Raw genomic sequence first — 19,093 nt, 5'->3', positions numbered from 1 at the left:
TGCCCATAGTCATTCAGCTGGGCAAAAGCAGCCCCCTGGGAACCACTGTTTTTCATGCCTGGCCATTTCCCCCCCAGCCCTGATGGCAAAGAATATTCTCTGTAGGTAGCGGCTTATGGTACAAAGAGGCAGCATGACCTACTCAAGGTCGAGAGGCTGGAGTCGATGGGGTAATAGATGCTGAGGCCCTGAGTCATTGAGTGCCACCCCGCTCCCTGGCCTCTAGCCGGGCCAGCTCAGCGCCGGGGGCCCGTGGGCGGGTTGATAGTCCCACCTTCGGCCAGAAGCAGCCCTGCCGGGTATGAATTTTTACAGCTGTTTACTTGACGCTGTTCTGTCCGGGAATGAAATAACTCTCCCCACGGCCACTATGAATTCTTTGCTTCCCTGGGACAAAAAAAAAAAAAAACTAGCCCTAGTGATTGGAACATTGTCTGCAGTCCTGTCAGGTAGCGGTGGTGAATGACAGGTGAGAGAAAGCAAACGGCTGAAAGCCATTACCCCCTTACTTCAGTGGACTCGGGAAAATAGTCATAAATTAGTGCCGTGTGCCGAACAAGCAGAGAGGAAAAAGCACAAAATATAAAAAAACACACATACACACAAAAGAACACCCCCCCCCCCCCCCCGAGGAAATCGTAATTTTCCTCCCCGGGGTGGGAGGAGTAGGCTGTTCGGAAGGTGACGCCTCTGAAGAGCCTGCGTGTCACTGTCACTGCCACCCTGCCTCTGCCACACCCGGAGAGGGGACCAGGCCCTGCAGGACCCATCAGTGAAGCAGGGAATTAGCGCCCCTCCCCCTGCAGGGCCAGCGTCTGCAGTATGTGTTCCTGTGTGAGGGTGTGTGGGTGATGTGTCTTCATGGGGTGATGCCCTGTTTGTGCATATACCTTCACTCTGTGTGTGTGTGTGTGTGTGTGTGTGTGTGTGTGTGTGCACACGCGCGCGCGCACATGGGGTCACAGTCCACCTTGGAGGCTGGGATCGAGTGAAGAGCAAAGGACAGCTTGTGAGCCCTGTACAGTGCATGTGCTCTTACTGATGAAAGGACATTGGCTCTTCTTACATTGTGGCTCCAAAACCGTGTTCCTTTGTGGAGGGTGGAGAAGGAGGTGTGAGACAGGGCCAGCTCAAGGCAGAATGGCTCAGTTAGCCCCTTTGGAGACCCCAGGACTGGGGCTGCTGGGACCAGTCATCTGATTTCAGCAAGTTCAGCTTATGCACCCAACGGTGTGAACTTGAGTGAGAACATGTCATGGGCGGCTAGTGTACAGCAGGGGTCCTCAGACGTTAGCATGCATGTGAGTCCTCAGGGAGGCTTGCTAGGACAGATTGCTGGCCCCTCACCGGAGTTTCTGACTCAGCAGGCTGGGGCAGGGCCTGGGAACATGCATTCCTCACCAGCTTCCAGGGGGTGTTGATGCTGCTAGTCTGAGGAGCACGCTGTGAGAACCACTGATGCACACCTCCAACCAAGTCCTTTAATGAGTCCCCAGCGCCACCAGCCTGTTCGGCTCAGCAGGAGTACGGTGTGTGGTTAAGGGCTTGAAGCAGGCTGCTCGGGTTCAAAGCCCGACTCAACCACCTGTCACCTATGGGCCCTTGGCAAGTGGCTGGACCTCTCTGTGCTTGGGCTTCCTCACCCCTGAAGTGGATGATGAAAATATCAACCGCACAGGGAGGTGTGTGGAAACTTAGTGTTAAAAAAGCTTAGAATAGCCCTGGCCGGTTCAGCTCCTGATGGGTCCAAATAAATGGCGGCTACATGGAGGCATTCAGAGAGAGGCTCATCGCCGGCACAGAGGAGAAATGAGAATAATGAGCGTCTATATCTGATGGCACCCCTCTGAGACGTTCTGTGCATTAACCCATTCCTCCGCCCGACCTTCAGTGCCAGAGGCTGAAGCACAGTGATGGATGTCCCAGCCCGTCACCCAGGCGAGAGGTGGGGCTGCACAGGGATGGCCCATGTAAGCACCCACTGAGTGTCGCCTTCATTTAGGACAGGTTCCTCCAGGAGGGAGGAGGGAGGTCAGTATTGCTGCTACACTCCCCCCTACCCTCCTCCTCCGCCCCCCGCAGCCATAGTGTTCATTTTAAACGTAGATTATCGTGGCCCTTCTCAGCATACAGCCCTTCCTGGGTTTTCCCTTCTAGTCAGACTGAGCCCATACTGGCCCCTGGGCCTGCAGACTCCGTGGGCCAGCCCCTGCCTGCATCTGACTTCCTTTCCTGTCACCCTCCTCCCTGCTCACTCAGCTCCAGCCACTCCACTTGCCTTCGGTCTTTGAACAAGCCAAGCACATTCTCACCTCAGGGCCTTTGCACCTGCTGTCCCCTCTACCCAGAGTGCTCGTCCCTGGGACTTGGCAGAGAGTTGGCAAACACTGGGACCTCTTCGTTGCTTATTTCCCCGGGACGCCTCATCCAAGCACGCTCTCTAATGTAGCCACCCGTTCTTCAGTTCACGCTGCTTGGTTTACTTCTTAATATTTCACATCTAAAGTTCTCATTGTTTATATATTTATTGTCTGTCTCCCCCCCTCCCGTCCCCCCACACCTGGCTCCATGAGGGCAGGGACTTTGTCTTTCAAGGCTGTGTCCTTGGTGCCTTGCTGAGGGCTTGACACATAATAAGCCTCAATGGGTATTCGTTGAATGACTGAAGGAATGTCAATGTGAGTATGCACAGATCTTTAGCAGGAGGAGAAATCATAGCATTGGGGTGGGAAGATACTGTAAGCAGAGTCAGAGAATAGCCTTATGTGCCAGGGAAGAGGGGGCCAGCCGGTCTGGAAGGGGAGGGATTGAGGTAGGGAATCATGGCAGAAAAGACGGTATAAAATGACAGGGTCCAGCTCTGACTGGTTTGGCTCAATGGATAGAGTGTCAGCCTGCAGACTGAGAGGTCCCAGGTTCGATTCTGGTCAAGGGCATGTACATCCCCAGTAGGAGGTGTGCAGGAGGCAGCTGGTTGATATTTCTCTCTCATCGATGTTTCTAACTCTCTATCCCTCTTCCTTCCTCTCTGTAAAAAATCAATAAAATATATTTATACACACACACACACACACACACACACACACACACAGAGTCCAAGTGTAGGGGCACTGAAACCAAATCTTCATTTCCTGGATCAGCCCAGGTAAAGGGGAGCCACGGTACATGCGGGGCCTCTGCAGCGTTGCTCTCATGGTGTCACTTCTCAGCTCAACAACCAGCAGTGGCTCCCGCTGCCCACACATCCATCCCAGGCTCTGGGGCCTACCCGACCAGGCTGTTTGTTACAAATCTGTAGCTGGCTTCACCACCCTTCCCAGCCCGAGGGGGTACTGGCCCCCTCCAACCGTCCTCCCACTGTCCCAGGGCCGCTGTATCGCACAGCTGCCGGGGCGTCGTTTGTGTAGTGTGGCTCCGCTGCCTTTGCCCTGCACGTTCCAGCTGGCCTTCTGCCCATGCTGTCCCTGCCACTTCTCCTCCACACATCCTTCCTCGTCTACACCTGGGAGAGGCCTCTGGCTTCCTGGAATCTCATGCCCTTCCTTGTCTGTGGTCATTTTTGCCCCTCTTACCTGGGACACTGGTTCCGTAGTGAGAGGACGTAGTGAGAGAACTGGTTCAGTCGCTATGCACTTCTGCAGGTGCTGGCGGGAGGGCGGGGTGAGGCAGGGAACTCAGTGCTCACCCCTCGGCTCCTCGCCTCTCCCAGAGCATTCTCCTCTATACAGCCTTCGCCGAGGCCTCCCTGCCCTCAGGGAGCCGTCTCCCCTTATGCTGGCTCTCAGGGTTGTCTTTCTCCTGGGCTCCTCCTCCAGGGCTGAGGAAGGCTCGGCCACCCCCGTGCCCTACAAGAGCCCAAACAGGCTCATGCCCTCCCATCCTAAAACATAAACTTCCAGGACCCTGTATCTCCCTCCACCAGCTTTCCTTCCTGTTCCATTCAAGCCCCTTAAAAAAAACAACAAAGTTTTCTACAGTGCTGTTGAGGTATAATTGACGTGAAAAAACGACACCATGTAGAATGTGTAATTGGTAATTTTGAGGTCTATATAAACCCCTGAATCTATTACCACAATCAGGATAACACTCATTCCCTCAACCCCAAAGTTTCCTTGAACCCTTTGTAATCTTTCCTTCCACCCCCCTCATTCCCTCCCCAGGTAACCACTGATCTACCTTCTGTCTCTGTAGATTAGTTTGCGTCTTCCAGAACTTTATGCAGATGGAGTCAAGCTGTATGTACGCCATCAGTCTTCTTTCATTTATCATAATTATTTTGAGATTCATTCATATTGTGTGTGTCCGATAGTTCATTCCTCTTTATCGCTGAGTTGTATTCCATTGTAAGAATACACCACACTTTGTGCATCCCCTCACCTGGGGGTGGAGAGTTTGGTTGCTTTCAGCTTATGGCTCTTCCTGAAAAGGACTTTTGTGTACTTCGTGGGGATAGAACACTTGCATATCTCTTGAGACGTATCTAGGAGTGGGGCTGCTGCATCATATGTGTATAACTTCTTAAGAAACTGCCAAACTTTGTCAAGGTGGCTGTCCCATTTCCGGTTCCCAAGGGCAGCGAGTGAGGGTTTCAGTTGCTCCACTCACTGGCGCTTGGCTTGCGAGGGCTTTGTGTTTTAAATATGGCTTTGTGGTGAAATATGCATACCATAAAATTTGCCATTTTAAGCATACCATTCAGTGGTATATTCACAATGTCACAGCCATCACCACTACCTATTTCCAGAACATTTTCATCGTCCCAAACAGAAACTCTGTAACTCTCCATTCTGCCCTCCCCCCAGCCCCTGGCAACCTCTATTACGGGAGGAATTTTACATTTTAGTCGTGTTAATAAGCAGGCAATGGGAACTCATTGTGGTGTTCATGAGCACCTCCCTAAGGACCAAGGATGTTGAGCATCTTTTCATGTACTTATTTGCCATCTGTCTGTCTACTCTGAGCAGTGGCTATTCAAATTCTTCAAAAATTAGTTTTTGAGTTGAGTTTTGAGAGTTCTTTTATACCATATATAGGATTTGGGAATATTTTCTCCTAGTCCATGGCTTGTCTTCATTCTCTTAGCAATGTCTTTTGAAGAGCAGGCGTTTTAATTTTATGAATTGTGTAGCCAGACTTCTTGATGGGGTGCTCTTGGCCTCAGCCCCCTATTTCTCACTCCCCCACTCTTTGCACGCAGCTTCTGTTCCCACACTCCAGACAGGGCTCACAGGAAGGCCAACCCCCAGCCGTCCCCCTGCTCAGTCCAGTGGGCCGTTTTCAAACCTCACCTCCCGGACCCTCCGCTGTTTGACCCCGCAGGTTCTCATGACCTAACTGGCTGCCCTCCAGGCGCCTGCTTCCCTCCTACCTCAGTGACAGCTCCATCTTGGTCTCCTTCTCCCATGCGCAGGGGTGCTTCCTAGAACGTGCCCCAGCCCCCTGTACTGTCCGCATGGTGGGGTCTTCCCTCCACTCGTGCCGTGACCACCCCAATCCAGCGATGCCCAGGTCGCCATCTGCAGCCCGGCCACCTCTGCAGGCTCAGGATGCAGGGGCCCAGCTGTGCCCTGGCAGCTGCAGGAGGCCCAGAGGCACCTCCACTTGTCTCATCCCTGGTACCTCCTTGAATCACCATCTCGAACCTGCCCACGCCCTGCAGTTTTCTGCCTCATGCCTTGTTCATCCAGTCCCTGCTGCCCAGGGTGCCCTTCCCAGCTGTCCTTTCCTTCATCCATCTCATGATGCCTCTCCTCCAGGAAGCCTTCCTGGACTTCCTTCTCCGTGGCCTGTCCTCTGGCTTCTCACAGCCTGTGTGAGAGCCTCGCACCTATCACATTACATGGCTATGAGCTGTTTACGTGTTTATTCCCTTCACCCAGCGGTGGTTGCTTTGAGGGCTCGTGTTTGCATCCCTCTACCTCAGTGGTTCTCAACCTATCTAATGCTGCAACCTTTTAATACAGTTCCTCATGTTGTGGTGATCCCCAACTATAAAACTATTTCCATTGCTACTTCATAACTGTAATGTTGCTATTGTTATGAATTGTAATGTAAATATCTGTGTTTTCTGATGGTCTTAGGCTCTACAGCAACGGTTCTCAACCTGTGGGTCGTGACCTGTGGAGAACCGCCAGCAGGGTCGCCTAAGACCATCGGGGTCATCCCAACATGAGGAACTGTTTTAAAGGGTCACGGTATTAGAAAGGTTGAGAACCACTGTTCTACCTGCATCCACAGGCGGGTGATTGCGTTTCCGGGCAGGTCCATTCTTGGCCTTCTCTGGCTCTGCTCTGAACCTCAGGGACATGTCCCTGGGGGCTGCCTGACCCAGACTCCTGGGACACTGGCTTCCCTCTGGATTTAGCCAACGGGAGGCCCTAGGACCCTGGACAGCAGGAAGAGAGAAGCCAGGGTGCTGTGGCCCCTCACTCTCTCCTCGGTGGTGGCTCCAGCTCCCACCAGGGCCCCAGGCTTTGGGAACAACACTTCCTCCGGGTCCGACTGGTGCAGAGCTGGCTGCGGTGGCTTCCTGCTGTTCCTGATCTCTGGGTCACCACACCACCCCCAGTTTGGTCTCTCAGTCCTCCGTCACCCACGTGACCAGGTCCTCGCCCTGGATTCCTTCTCTGCTCCACAGAGCGGTGCTCTCTCTTCCTGGGTGGGCCCTCCTAGACTGCCAGGGTCTTGGGGGCCAGCTCCCCTCTGCTTGTACGGAGCATGGGCCCAGGATCCTTCATCCCGGGAGGCATGGGTGATTGCTCTGCCCCCATCCTTTGCCTCAAAAGGTCCTGCTGGGTCCTCCACCGGAAGCAGGGCCTGTGTCCTGTGCTGGGCCCACGGAGGGAGTGGCCTGAGGTGGGTGGAGCGGCAGGCAGCGCCGCGGCCTCCCGTGTTCTTGGCGCAGCCCTTTATCTATTAGGCCTGCTGAGCGGTGAAGGCCAACGTGGCCCAGGTGGTGGGGTAATAGCATCTTTAATTGTGCTCGAGTGAGATTAACTTCTTATCTGACAGTTTGACATCTTTATTGTTATTAATGCCGAGTACTGCATTGTTATTTTTATAAACTCCATGGTGGCAAACATTTTCCCTTTATTTGGATTAAAAATAGATATATCTGTTACCTCCCCTCACTACCTGGGGCGGGACTCACGGCCCCACGTTGAGGAGCAGGACCGGGGTGAGGGGCAGCCACTGTGGGAGGACCTGTGGGAGGAGGCACCGGAGCTGATCCCTGGGCAGGGACGTAACTGGGGCCTGGGCCACCGAAGCCTCCAGCACTTCCTGGGAAGCAGGGGTTCTCCCGGGGCCTCCTCTTTGCCCCTGCCAGAGAGGCAGCGCTCTGAGATATAGAGTCCGGAGACTGTCCTAGGAATGCTTAGGAGAAATGTCTTCGTGTCCCCTCATTGAAACGTAGGTTCTCCATAAGGCGGAGTGAACTGAGAAGGAAGGGGTAAAAAGTAAATACCTTAAATACTCTGCTGTTCATGTGCTCACTCATAAGCATGTGCTGATCGCCCACTGCGTTCAGTGCTGGGTGTCCCCTGCTGGCCTCCAGGTGGCTGCCTCTTTGGAGGGTGGTTGAGGGGGCAGGATAACCCAGAGGCCATGAGCGTGGCTCCGGAGTGAGCGGGTCTGGGGTCATGTCCAGCTGCCTGTGTGTCCCAGGTACAAGTTACTCAACAACCCGAGCCTCAGTTTCCTCTTTTGTAAAATGGAGAGAGTGGGAGTGTTTGCCTTCAGGGATTTTGGAGGCACGAAGTCCATGTGGGAACATTTAATGCACTGCCGGGGGCACATCACGGCCAAAGGGCATTACAGGTGGTGATAGAGGAAGTCTCACTGGCCCCTGCAGCTGTCAGAGGACTGGTCTGTCTGGGATCCCAGTGTCTTCTCTGGTGTGGGGGATTGGTCCTGCAGAATGGTAGCTGGAGGCGCAGGGGGCCCCGGGAGAGAATGCTCGTGGCCCTGCCCCCAGGGCTGAGCGCTGTGGAGGGACAGAGCCCTGCGTCCAGAGCCTTGTGTCCCCTCCCCCCCAGGGACCCTGTGCCACTCCCAGGCCTCCTGTCTCCTCCACTTACCCAGTCATTAGCCCTGCTGACAAGGTCAATAATGCCTCCGCCTTGGAGAGCTGGTGCCAACGTCTTTATCAAAGCCAATATTAATTTTCACTAATTAGGAGCTGCCGCTAATGAGCGTCACAGCTAATTTAGCTCATCTGTAACCTGGGAATGGCGCCGATCCCGTGCCAGGCTTTGGAGTCCAGGATGCTGGCGCCCGGCGCCTCCCCCGCCCCCTCGACGCAGTGCAGGGGTGCCAGCTGCCAGTGCAGCCTGCACCGCGGAGCCCCTGGCCAGCTCGTTCTGCCCAGGGCCCAGCCCCCCCACTCCAGGGAGTTCCCCAGGTGAAGCCAGCAGGGCAAGCCCCTCGGGATGGGTGCCTGCCAGCCTGAATCGGGAGGCTTCCTCTTAGGCAGGCTCTGGCTCCATTCTGCTGCCTCCCCCAGGAAGCCCTCAGAGACTGCCTCCGCCCAGCGGGCCCTTCCTCCTCTGGGAGAGCCTAGCGCTCACCAGCCGCACACTGGCCGCTAGTCGATCTGCCTGTGATGGTGTTTTTCAGGTTGCCTTTTTCCGGGAGACGGTAGAGCATGGTGGTCAGACAGTGGGCCCCGAATTCTGGCTCTTAGGCTACGCCTCACTTTCCTCTTTGCTAAAATGGGGGAAATAGCATATTAATCCTAGGGTCATTGTGACATTAGCTGAGAACATTGCTCTTTCCTGCTGTGGTTCAAGGGTCCACCTGCTTCCGTCTTGCCTTTTCTTTATCCATCCTTGTTTCCCGCTCGTGCTAGGGAAGGGCTGTCCTCAGAGCAAGCAGGAGGTCAGGAGCCTGGCCAACAGGCTCAGCCTCCAGCGCGGTGCCAGTAATTGTCCATCTCCTCTCTGGGCCTTAGTTTCCCCATCTGTAAAATGGGGCCTTTGGCCTGATCAGCCACTAAGGGCCCTTTCGGTGATTCTATTCTGTGGTCCTCCAGGCTCTGGAGAAATGGTTGGTGAGTGAATAGATATTGACCTCTGTCCCTCACAAGGAAGACTGGATTGGTGGTTTAGTTCCCTTCCATACCCCTTGGGGCAGACCCCAACTCTTCGAAGACGCAAACCTACCTGAGAGACCAGACTCTGGTCTGAACTGTGCAGCCTGGGGGCAGGGCCAGGCCTGTCTCTCCTCTTCATCCCCCAAGCCAGCACCTCCAGGGCCAGAGAGGGTGCTGTGGCGTGGCCCTTGGGCACACAGCGATACCGATACCGCGGAGCTGTCTGGGAGCACACTGTGCCCTCAGTCCTCCCTGGCACCTCCCGGAGGGAGGGGGGAAGGGAGGGAGCATGTGGGCGAGGGCCTGAGTGAGACTCCTTTGGAGAAGTCCCTCCCTGCCTCCTCCCTGCCTCCCTCTGTGAAGCCTGAGCTCTCACTGGGGGTGGGGAGGGCCCGGAGGGCGGGTGAGGACATTTTGTTTGCACTTATCACCTCCGAAAAGCGACCTTCAGGCCGAGCCAACTTAGGGGGAAGTGCCTCCAGCCGTGACAGATTTGACTATAAATCTTTGCTATTAATAATGCCTGGTTCCAAGGTCTGTCAAACTGTACGCCCACGTGACAAGCGAAAACAGTGCATGGCCCATCTGTCACCCCGGGGGTCCCCGCCCCCAGCCGGCCCTACCTGGGGAGGGGGGGTGCGCGGGGGGGGGGGGAAAGGGCAGGGGTATGAAGGAGGAGAGGGGAAGATCTGGCCAGGGGCAGAGGTGCGATTGCAGCTGGTGGCTTGGCTGCAGGACCTGAGGGGCAGAGGCTGGGCTCTGGGTGAGCAGGCCCGGGTCCATGCCTGGGCCCCAGATGCCCCGAGGCCTGTGAGGGCCTGGGTTTAGCTCGGCCTCCATTTATGATGGAGCCTGGGCAGGTCGCTGTCCTCTCTGCCGCCCGTTTCTTTTCTTCACTCGTGTCCTCCACCTCTGGTTGTGCATATGGAGCCCCCGCCCGCTAGGGGCTTGCACACCTCTGGTGATGTGGGTAACGGGAACTGGGTATAGCTGTGCACGGACAGTGACTGTGCGAGAAGCCACAAAGCGGGGAAGACGTATCCCCAGCTCCAATTTGCTCCTCAGGGTTCTCGGGCAAGACTTGGGGCTGGAACAGTCACTTCATGGCCAAATGGAAAACCACGGACCTGGCTGAGGGGACGGAGGTGGCACGGGAGGGGCTCTGGACAGCTGAGGGGTCTGCTAGGCCTTGTCTCCCGTGTGCCTGCTCTAAAATTCGTTTTTTATCCTTGACCTGTTCTGTGAAATAGGTCACAGAGACAGAAGCGTGCGTAGGCCCTGGTCATAGAGGTTAAAGAGATGTTATGAGGCAAACTCCCGGGGGTGTGGCCTCACCCCAGCATCGCCAGCCCTTTCGAAGCACCCCTCCCCGTGCCCGCTCGGCTGGTTCTGTCCTCAGGGGTGCGGGCGCCCTCCTCTCAGCGCCTTTCCAGGGGGCCATTTTCCAAAAGAGCCTGGACAGACAGACAGAGAGGGGCCCTGGGAACACTGGGGCTGCTTTGCTTTGACCTGGAATGAAACTCTCTGCGTAGCATCCCACGTGGTGGCCTCGCCCGCTTCATCCTCTCTCCCAGGCCCTGTTCCTGCTTCTCCGACTGGTCCTCCTTGGCCTTCCTCCCTGGCTCCTCTGAAGGTTGGATAGGCTGCTCAGGGCTCTATCCCCAGCCCACTTCCCCACTCCCTCCACAACTTTGTTCTTCCTCACCTCTCCCTGGACTTCCATCGCCACGTGTACGGCCCAGCTTATCTCTTCCCCCCCACCCCCCCCAGAGTTCTAAACATGCATGCTCACCTGTCGCCTGGACCTCACCTGAGAAACTCCCCAGGCACCTCCAACATAGGTCTAGGCCAGAATTTGTCTCCTACCTAACTTCCAAAACTTAGTTAGTGGCTCCAGTTGCCTCAGCCAGACATAGCAAGTCAAAGTCCCGGACCCTAAGCTCATTTGCTAAATAAGTCACTAACTCCCCCCAGCCATGTGCTCGGTGATTGAGTGTCAACGTATGAACCAGGAGGTCACGGTTTGATTCCCGGTCAAGGCACATGCCTTGGTTGTGAGCTTGATTCCCCAGTAGGGTAAGGTGACCAGACGTCCCACTTTTGGTGGGACAGTCCCAATTTTTAACAATTTGTCCCTTGTCCCGCAGCGTTTTAAAAAAGTTCCACCGTCGCTCAAAGCAGTGCTCTGATAAACAGGCACCATAAAGGAGCCAAGGTCTCTGCCCCAGAGGGTGCAGAGCGGCCAATTTAAGTGAGCAAGTGAAGGTTTGAACGTGGGGGCTCCCCTAGAATGGGGCTGTGGCAGCAGCCAGCTGCCCGCTCGCAGCCACCCTTGGGGTCAGGGAACAGGGAACAGAGGGGCATGTGTTTCAGGGGCAGAGCCCCATAGCCCCAGGAAAGGGAGCCCCAGGAAAGAGTATGTGAGTGGCACCCCTTCTTGGAGCTCACGTTAGATAAGCTGGGTCCCCGAGTGCCCTGGGCCAGGCCCTGACCTACCGAGGCCTTCCACTGGGGTGCCAGTCAGCAAAGAGTTCGGCCAGTACCAGCCTCCGTCTACACCATGGACAACGAAATCGCTGCAGAGGCCGAGAGAGGGAAGGACTTCCGGCCAGTTTCTCCTCCGCGGGTCATCCGGAACCCAGCTCCAGACCGAGGGTTTCCTCTCACTCCCTGACTCTGGGGCAGCTGAGCCTGGTTCTGCATGGGGTCCTCCTGCCTGCAGCAGGGGCTGCTCTCCCAGGCGGGGAGGAGCGGGTGCTGGACCTGGGTGCCTCTTCACTCTTTCAGGTCAGCTCAGTGCTGAGTGGTTCCCGGAGAGCCTGGGCTGCTCTTGTCTGCAAGGGACAGGGAAGCCAGCATGTGCAGGGGGGTCCAGCTGAGACCTGCTGCCCCCATTCTGTGTGTCCCCACTCCCAAGGCCATACTCCAGCACATCTGGGCTTCCCTCCCTTCCTCCCTCTCTTCCTCTCTCCCTCCTTTTTTCCCTTTGCATCACTTTATTTCCTCCAGTACTGAACCGCCAAAGTCCAATTCCCTGATCTCAAGGCCTCAGATCCCAGAATCCCTTACAGGTCCACCCCACCCCAGTTACACACCCCCCTGCTCCAACCCCAGAAGAAAAACCTCTGAACCTCTGACTTCTCCACTCGGGACTGCTCTGAAGTTGATGCCAGATGTTCCTGGTTCCTCGGAAAGCTTCCTCTCCTCTAGGCTGGGGGGCAGCTGAGGCATGGGAGGGGGACAGGCAGGCGAGAGGCTCCTCCTACCAGGAGGACATCGGTGGGGCTCAGGCTCAGGCTCAGGCTCAGGCTCAGGGCGGCTGGGCCACACTGCGGGCATTGGCGGGTCAGAATACCGCCCATGCTGCCGGCTGGTTGTTACCTTCAGATTGCTCATTTCCAAAAGGACCCCGGGGGTTACCAGGAAAAGCCAGCACCACCGGAGACGCGGGGCATAAACATCTCAGTGTATCCAGGAAGCCGAGGAGCTAGGTGCTTTCAGGTGCCCCGTTGAGCAGATTACAACATTTGGGGCCATTGCATTTTGCTCTAAACGTCCTGACGGCTAAATCCAAAAGGGAGCCGAGCTGCGGGGTTTCCAGGCAACAGAGAGCGTGCCCATCCATCTAGGGAGGCAGCTTCCTCGCGGGAGGAAGTCTTAAGCAGGAATGGATTATGTGGGTCTCAGTACAGAGGGCACGAGGGGCACCGTCCACAGCGCCTCCGTGGCACTTCGGCCGCGGATCCGAAATGCTCTCAGCACTGCGCGCAGGGCCGGCGTGGACCATGGGCGAGGCGGAGGCCTAACGATAAATCTCACAGACGCAGCTGCTCAGATTCCGTGAGGGGCTGGGGCCTGACTTTCGGGAAGCCCCAGGATGCTTGGTAGGCCTTAGGACTTGGCGACTCTCCCTGGCACAACCGCCATGGCTCGGGCTCTGAAATCACACCCTCACACCTGCCACCGGCGACAGTCAAGAGGCTTCCTAACTTCCCAGCTCGGAGAAGCTGCCTTGGACAGATGCCGGTCTGCCATGGGCTGGAGCGGGGCCACAGACCCTCTGGTGGCAGGTTTGAGTCTCGGGAGGGGGCAAGGTGGTGGGGTAGGCAGCAGCTGGGGAAACGGCTCTTTTTCAGTGGGCATGTGATGTTTCAATGCGTGTTTTTTGTGTGTGTGTGTGCGTGTGTGTGTGTGCGTGCGTGTTTTGTCAATCACCTGAGGATATTTTTTCCATTGGTTTTTCTAGAGAGTGGAAGGGACATAGAGAAGGAGGGTGGGGAGGAAGGGAGGGAGGGAGAGAGAGAGAGATGGATGAGAGAAACACATCAGTTGGTTGCCTCCTGCAAGCCAGGTACATGCCCTAGACCAGGAATGGAATCTGTGACCCTTCAGCCAAAGCTGATGTTTAAATGTTTAACAACCAGTGAGGTCACACAGGTACCTCCCAGCCGCGTCCCAGCCCTGCCTTGTCTGTGCTCTGTTCCCAGCATCCCTCACAAACACAGGGACACCCAGTCTCACTTCCACTCTGAAATTTTCCTCCAGGCACTGGCTCCCACAGCACGTTTGCCTTAATAATTACAACAATGGAGAGAGGAGACCCTCCCGCCTTTTCTGGCCTTCGTGCTAGGGGCCGGCCCTTCGTGTGGGATGTAGCTGACCTGAGTTCATCCTTCCGGCAGTTTGTATGTGGAGGTGATTCTCTCACCCATTCTACAGGTGAGGAGACTGAGGCTTAGATTTCAATTCCAGTCCCGAGAGGAGGTGAAGCAAAAACCACTCTGTTAGTGCATGCTCACTTACACACATTGCCTGTGCTCACGTTCACGCTCCTGCACACAAGCATGTGCACACTGAAGCTCATGCATGCATGCATGTGCAAACACGTGTACACACACACACACACACACACACACACACACACACTCGCTCTCACATGCAGTTTCGGGTCCTCACCGCCTGAGCTCCCGGAGGAGGCCTGGCTCGGGTCCTCCAGCCCACGCGCTCCTGTGGAAGTCACAGCTTGGGGATCCTCTGCTCCCACATCTGCCAACCACGGAGCACGGCTGCAGTTTCCCAGGCCCCGGTCTGGGTGTGGGGGCCCCGGGCCTGTGGCACAGCGGCCCCATTACTCACAGGGGGGAGGAGATGAGAACAGTCAGGCCGCTCTTAAACATCTCTCCACGTCGTCCTCATTAATAACCGTAATGCCGGCATCACTTGCTCTTAAATAGCCTCATTTATCAACAAGCAATTTGCCGTGGCGAGGTGGCAGGGATGCAGATAAGCAGACGGGGCCGAGGTGCTTGCAAGACACCTGCCAAGTATCTGCCGCTCTCCTCCTCCATCTCCAGGGCAGCGGAAGGAAGGGAGGCAGTGGGCAGGAGACAGCAGGAGGCAAAGTGCAGCCAAAAGGGCCAGCGTGGGGCAGGGGTGCCTGTGGGCAAGGCCCTGCCCTTTCTGGGCCCCAGGCTTATGTTGCGTTCATAGGAGGTCCTCTGTCCGAGCATCTTGTCTGACAGAACCTTCAGCTGAGGGCAAGGCTGAGAACCAGGAGGTCAGAGCTGGGTCCTGCTCTGCCGCCTCCTGGCAATGACCTTGGGGACTCAGTTCGATCACCTGGTGTGTTGTCTATGAATATTAGTCTCAATGGTGGGCATCCTTGTGTTATTGCTGATCTTAAAGGCTCCCTGTCTAAATTTCTTTAAAAAAAATATATTTCCTTTTATTGATTTCAGAGAGGAAGAGAGAAGGAGAGAGATAGAAACATCAATGATGAGAGAGAATCATTGATCGGCTGCCTCCTGCACACACCCCCCCCCCCCCCGCCCAGGGATTGAGCCGCAATCCAGGCACTTGCCCTTGGCCGGAGTCAAACCTGGGACTCTTCAGTCTGCAGGTCGATGCTCTGTCCACTGAGCCAAACCAGCCAGGGCTAACCACCTTTCTGTTACGTATAATGCTTCTGTAGATTTCTGGTGTGTAGATTCCATGGAGCTAAGGAAGTTCCCTTCTGTTCCTAACTTGCTGGGCTTTTATTACAAACAGGTGTTGGTCTTACATGCCCTGATACTTGTCCTCTGTACAAATGGACACCTCGCAGGCCTGGGGAGAGCTGCATGAATAATTTACACGGAAGTTCTCGTGCTCCGTGCAGCGCTGAATTGTTTAGGGGTGTTTCTGGCTGCAAGGCCCAGGGCGTTGGCCGGTGCTGGTGTAAACAGGAGGGGCTGGTGTTTCCGAACAAAGTGGCTGAGGGTTGGCAGCGCCTGGAGTTGGCTGGTTAGCGGTGAAGGACACCGGCAGAGACCCAGGCTCTTCTGTCTTCCAGCGCCCTTCCCGCAGCAACCTCTCGTCCTCAGGCTGCCACAGCGCGGCCCTCTCTGCCGCAGCCACCTCTGCCTCAGCCCCCTCTGCCACAGCCCCCTCTGCCACAGCCCCCTCTGCCTCAGCCCCCTCTGTCTCAGCCCCCTCTGCCTCAGCCACCTCTGCCTCAGCCCCCTCTGCCACAGCCCCCTCTGCCTCAGCCCCCTCTGCCACAGCCCCCTCTGCCTCAGCCCCCTCTGCCTCAGCCACCTCTGCCACAGCCCCCTCTGCCTCAGCCCCCTCTGCCACAGCCCCCTCTGCCTCAGCCCCCTCTGCCTCAGCCACCTCTGCCACAGCCCCCTCTGCCTTGGCCCCCTCTGCCTCAGCCACCTCTGCCTCGGCCCCCTCTGCCTCAGCCCCCTCTGACTCTCCATTCCAGAAGAAGCTCGGGAGGGGAGAAGTCAGGGCTTTTGCTTTGACTTGTCTCTGAGGAGCCATCCCTCTTGCTGTCAAGCAGCCCTCCCCTTGTATCTCATTGGCCAGAATCAGCGAATGGGGGTGAGAACCTTTGACTGCCTTAGCCTTCTCCTGATTCTGAGGCCAGTGGGGTCAAGGGTCCTCCACTGGCTGCCTGAACAAGTTGAGGCTGTGCAGGCAGAGGAGCAGTAGGAGGGGTGGGAGAGGGAGCTGAGCATGGTTGCTGGCAGGGACATGGGCCTGGTGTCGCTTGGGTGGTGGGAACTGGTTTGGAGCCCATGGCTCCAGGTTGACCTCCTGGCGCCCTGTGTCCTGCTTGCCCCTAAGATGCTCGGGCTCCGTGACAAGCCAGGCAAACAGGAGGGGTGGTCTGGGTTCTCACGCCGGGTACGTGGACCGGGTTGGTACACAAGAAGCCACAGATCATTCAGACTTACTTTCCTGGCATGCTGGTTGTATTTGGCAATGCAGTGGAGAAAGGAACATTTTATATAAAAATAAGCACTAACCTATTATGGAGTAGAATGCAGACTTTACATGAATTTTCAAGACAGGCCACTGGACTCTAAGCTCCTTGAAGACAGTTTGTGTAGGCACTCAAGGTACATGTGCTGAATGAATAAGTGAATGAACTAAGATGCAAACAAATAAAATATTAAACATAAGACTTCGAATTAATTTCCTCTTTGGAGATTGCTGCTTTAGGCTTACCATCTCCAGGTCTCCCAGGATACAAGTTCCCTTCTCCTCTACATCTAGGGATGTTTTGCTGCGAGGCACTGAATTAGCAGATTATTTGGTAGAGATTCCAGGTGCTCTGAGAATGAAGAGGAAAGGGAGGCAGAGGGTGTGGGAATACTGGGGAAAACTTCCTGGAAAAGGTGGGCCTGGAGCTGGGAAAGATGGGATGGGAGGAGGGGAAGAGCAGGCGCGATGACCCAGAAGACAGGAGGAGTGGGAGCTTTTGGAGTCTGGGCCAGTCGAAGGTCGGAGGGGAGGAATGAGATGGGATAAATGGCAGCGGCTAAGCTGCCTAAAGTAGCCACCCTGTCCTCCAACGTTTAACCGCATATCCTCTCACACCAGGTCTCCGACAGACTTGAACAAGTATACCGTCCTCATTTTATAGTAGAAAATGGAGGCTTAGTCCCTATCCAGCTACATAGTCAGTACGGAGGCAGCTGAATTTAAACCTGGCATAGCAATCTCCAACTCTCCTACTCTTGGACTTCCTTCTCATTGTCATAGGCCAGTTCCTAGAAATGGACTCTGAGATGGAGATCTGCATGCAGGAGGCTTGTTGGGATGTGCTGGAGCGGGGTGGGGGTAGGGCTGGGCAGGCCGAGAAGCAGGGCTGTGCCTCGGCTGATGCTGGGGAGAGCTCAGGGGCTGGGATGATCTACACTGAGGCAGGGAGCCAGGCCTTTGTGCCCTCCATCAATCACTCCCTGGGCACAGACTGTCCTGGCAGGGGGCATAACCTTGGGCAAGGCATGTACTTCGTGTCTTTCCCTTGTTGGCAGGAGCAGTCTCCCTCCCTCACCTCCCCAAGGTGTGTATCAAACACATTGTCCTCTCTGCCTTGAATGTTCCTCTCTTACTCTCACCTACAGAACTCAGTTTATCCTCCAAGCCCAAGTTCACACATCATTTCCTTTAGCTCTAAAACCTACTGTCAGAGATATAGCAAAGTGCAGAACACTGGATTACCACTCGTATAGCAAAAGAGAGAGGAATAACACATATAGAAATGTACATGTATATGTATATATGTATACAGATATATTTGCTTGGGTAAGCATAGCATTCATCTCTGGAAAGATACATATGAAACTGCAAATAGTGATTGCAAGGTAAGGACTGTGTGGGTGGGGGTTTTTGGTGCCCTTTGAATTTTGAATGATGTAAATAAATTAGTTATTTAATAAAGTAAGATTAACCAAATAATTATTAAAAACACAAAGAAGGAAAAGAATGGTTAAATCATTTAAAAATATTTTTTTATTGATTTCTGAAAGGAGAGAGGGAGAGAGAGACAGAAACCTCAATGATGAGAGAGAATCATCGATCGGCTGCTTCCTGCACGCTCCCTACAGAGGATCGGGCCTGCAACCCAGGCATGTGCCCTTGACCAGAATTAAACTCAGGATCCTTCAGTTTGCAGGCCGAAGCTCTATCCATGAGCCAAACCAGCTAGGGCTGGTTAAATCATGTGCAAGGGTAGGGCCTAGCTGCTCACTTTTCTCCATATGGCCCTGTCACCACTGTAGTTAATTCGTGGTGTGAGTATTTATTTAGAATCCATCTTTACTCCTGGATTGTAAGCTTGGTGAGGGCCGTCTTGTCGCCGTGGTAGCCGAGAGCCTAGCCCAACCTAATGAACATTTGAAGCCTCAGGCTGGCTTATGCTCTCCTCCCCCACCCTATGCATACAAGCAGCCTGCTTTCTCCCCAGTTTTTGCTCATTAATGCTCCTTATGATCACTTATGCAACCCACCCAGAGGTCCTGTGCAATACATATCCATTCTGTGCATGGGGTGGAGAGTTTACACACATGATGTGCAGGAGTCTGCATTCCCTGGGCTGTGGTCCCTACCCCTGCCTGTACCTTTCTTTAACCTCAACTACTGCCCACTGGGTGCCTACCCCATGCCCTGCAAGAGAGCCAGGGTCAGAGGCAATGGGCCACGGACACCTTATTTTATTTAGCTAAGTGAGTGGTCTGATAACAGTGAACACAAGCATCTTTGGGGGCGGGTCAGGGAAGGCTGCCCACGCCCGTCTCTTGAGGCGATGTCGGGGCTGAGGTGCGGAGGAGAAGGCATTTAGGAGGAGATTGGAAGTGAAGGGTCTTCCAGGCGGAGGCGCTTCGGCTTGGCACCTTCTCCAGAGTTTGGGTACCAGGGTCAGAGAAAAAGGTGGGACCTGCTCCCCCTAGGAATGAGGGCTGTCCTCCAGTCCCGGGCCTCTGAGGAAGGCCAGGGCTGGTCTGCAGAGCCGTTTTCTGGTACTTCCCCGGCTGCCCAGACATTCCTTATCCTGTCCTTCTATTAGTCATTTGTCGTCCCCAGCTAATAGAATGCACTAGTGACCCCCTTGCTGCATTGACTTCCCACACTTGTTGTATTTGGCCCACCCAGGGTTTCTTTAAATATCTGATTGGTTATTTAAACATTGGGACATTTTGCATTATTGTCGAGTGGATCTGGCAACAATCA

At 55.1% G+C, this 19,093-nt stretch overlaps 1 protein-coding gene across 1 annotated transcript in view; it reads left to right on the top strand.

The window, feature by feature from the left end:
• LOC311632903 (cadherin-23-like) overlaps nucleotides 1-19,093 on the top strand; it is a 299,605-nt gene that overhangs the window by 56,395 nt on the left and 224,117 nt on the right. The gene's annotated exons all lie outside the window — the stretch shown is intronic.

This window comes from Pipistrellus hanaki, assembly GCF_964339955.1.
Source record: "Pipistrellus hanaki genome assembly, chromosome: 14".
In the NCBI taxonomy this organism is placed as follows: domain Eukaryota; kingdom Metazoa; phylum Chordata; class Mammalia; order Chiroptera; family Vespertilionidae; genus Pipistrellus; species Pipistrellus hanaki.
Note: the sequence above shows the minus strand (reverse complement) of the source record. Positions and strands in the feature narration are given on the sequence as shown.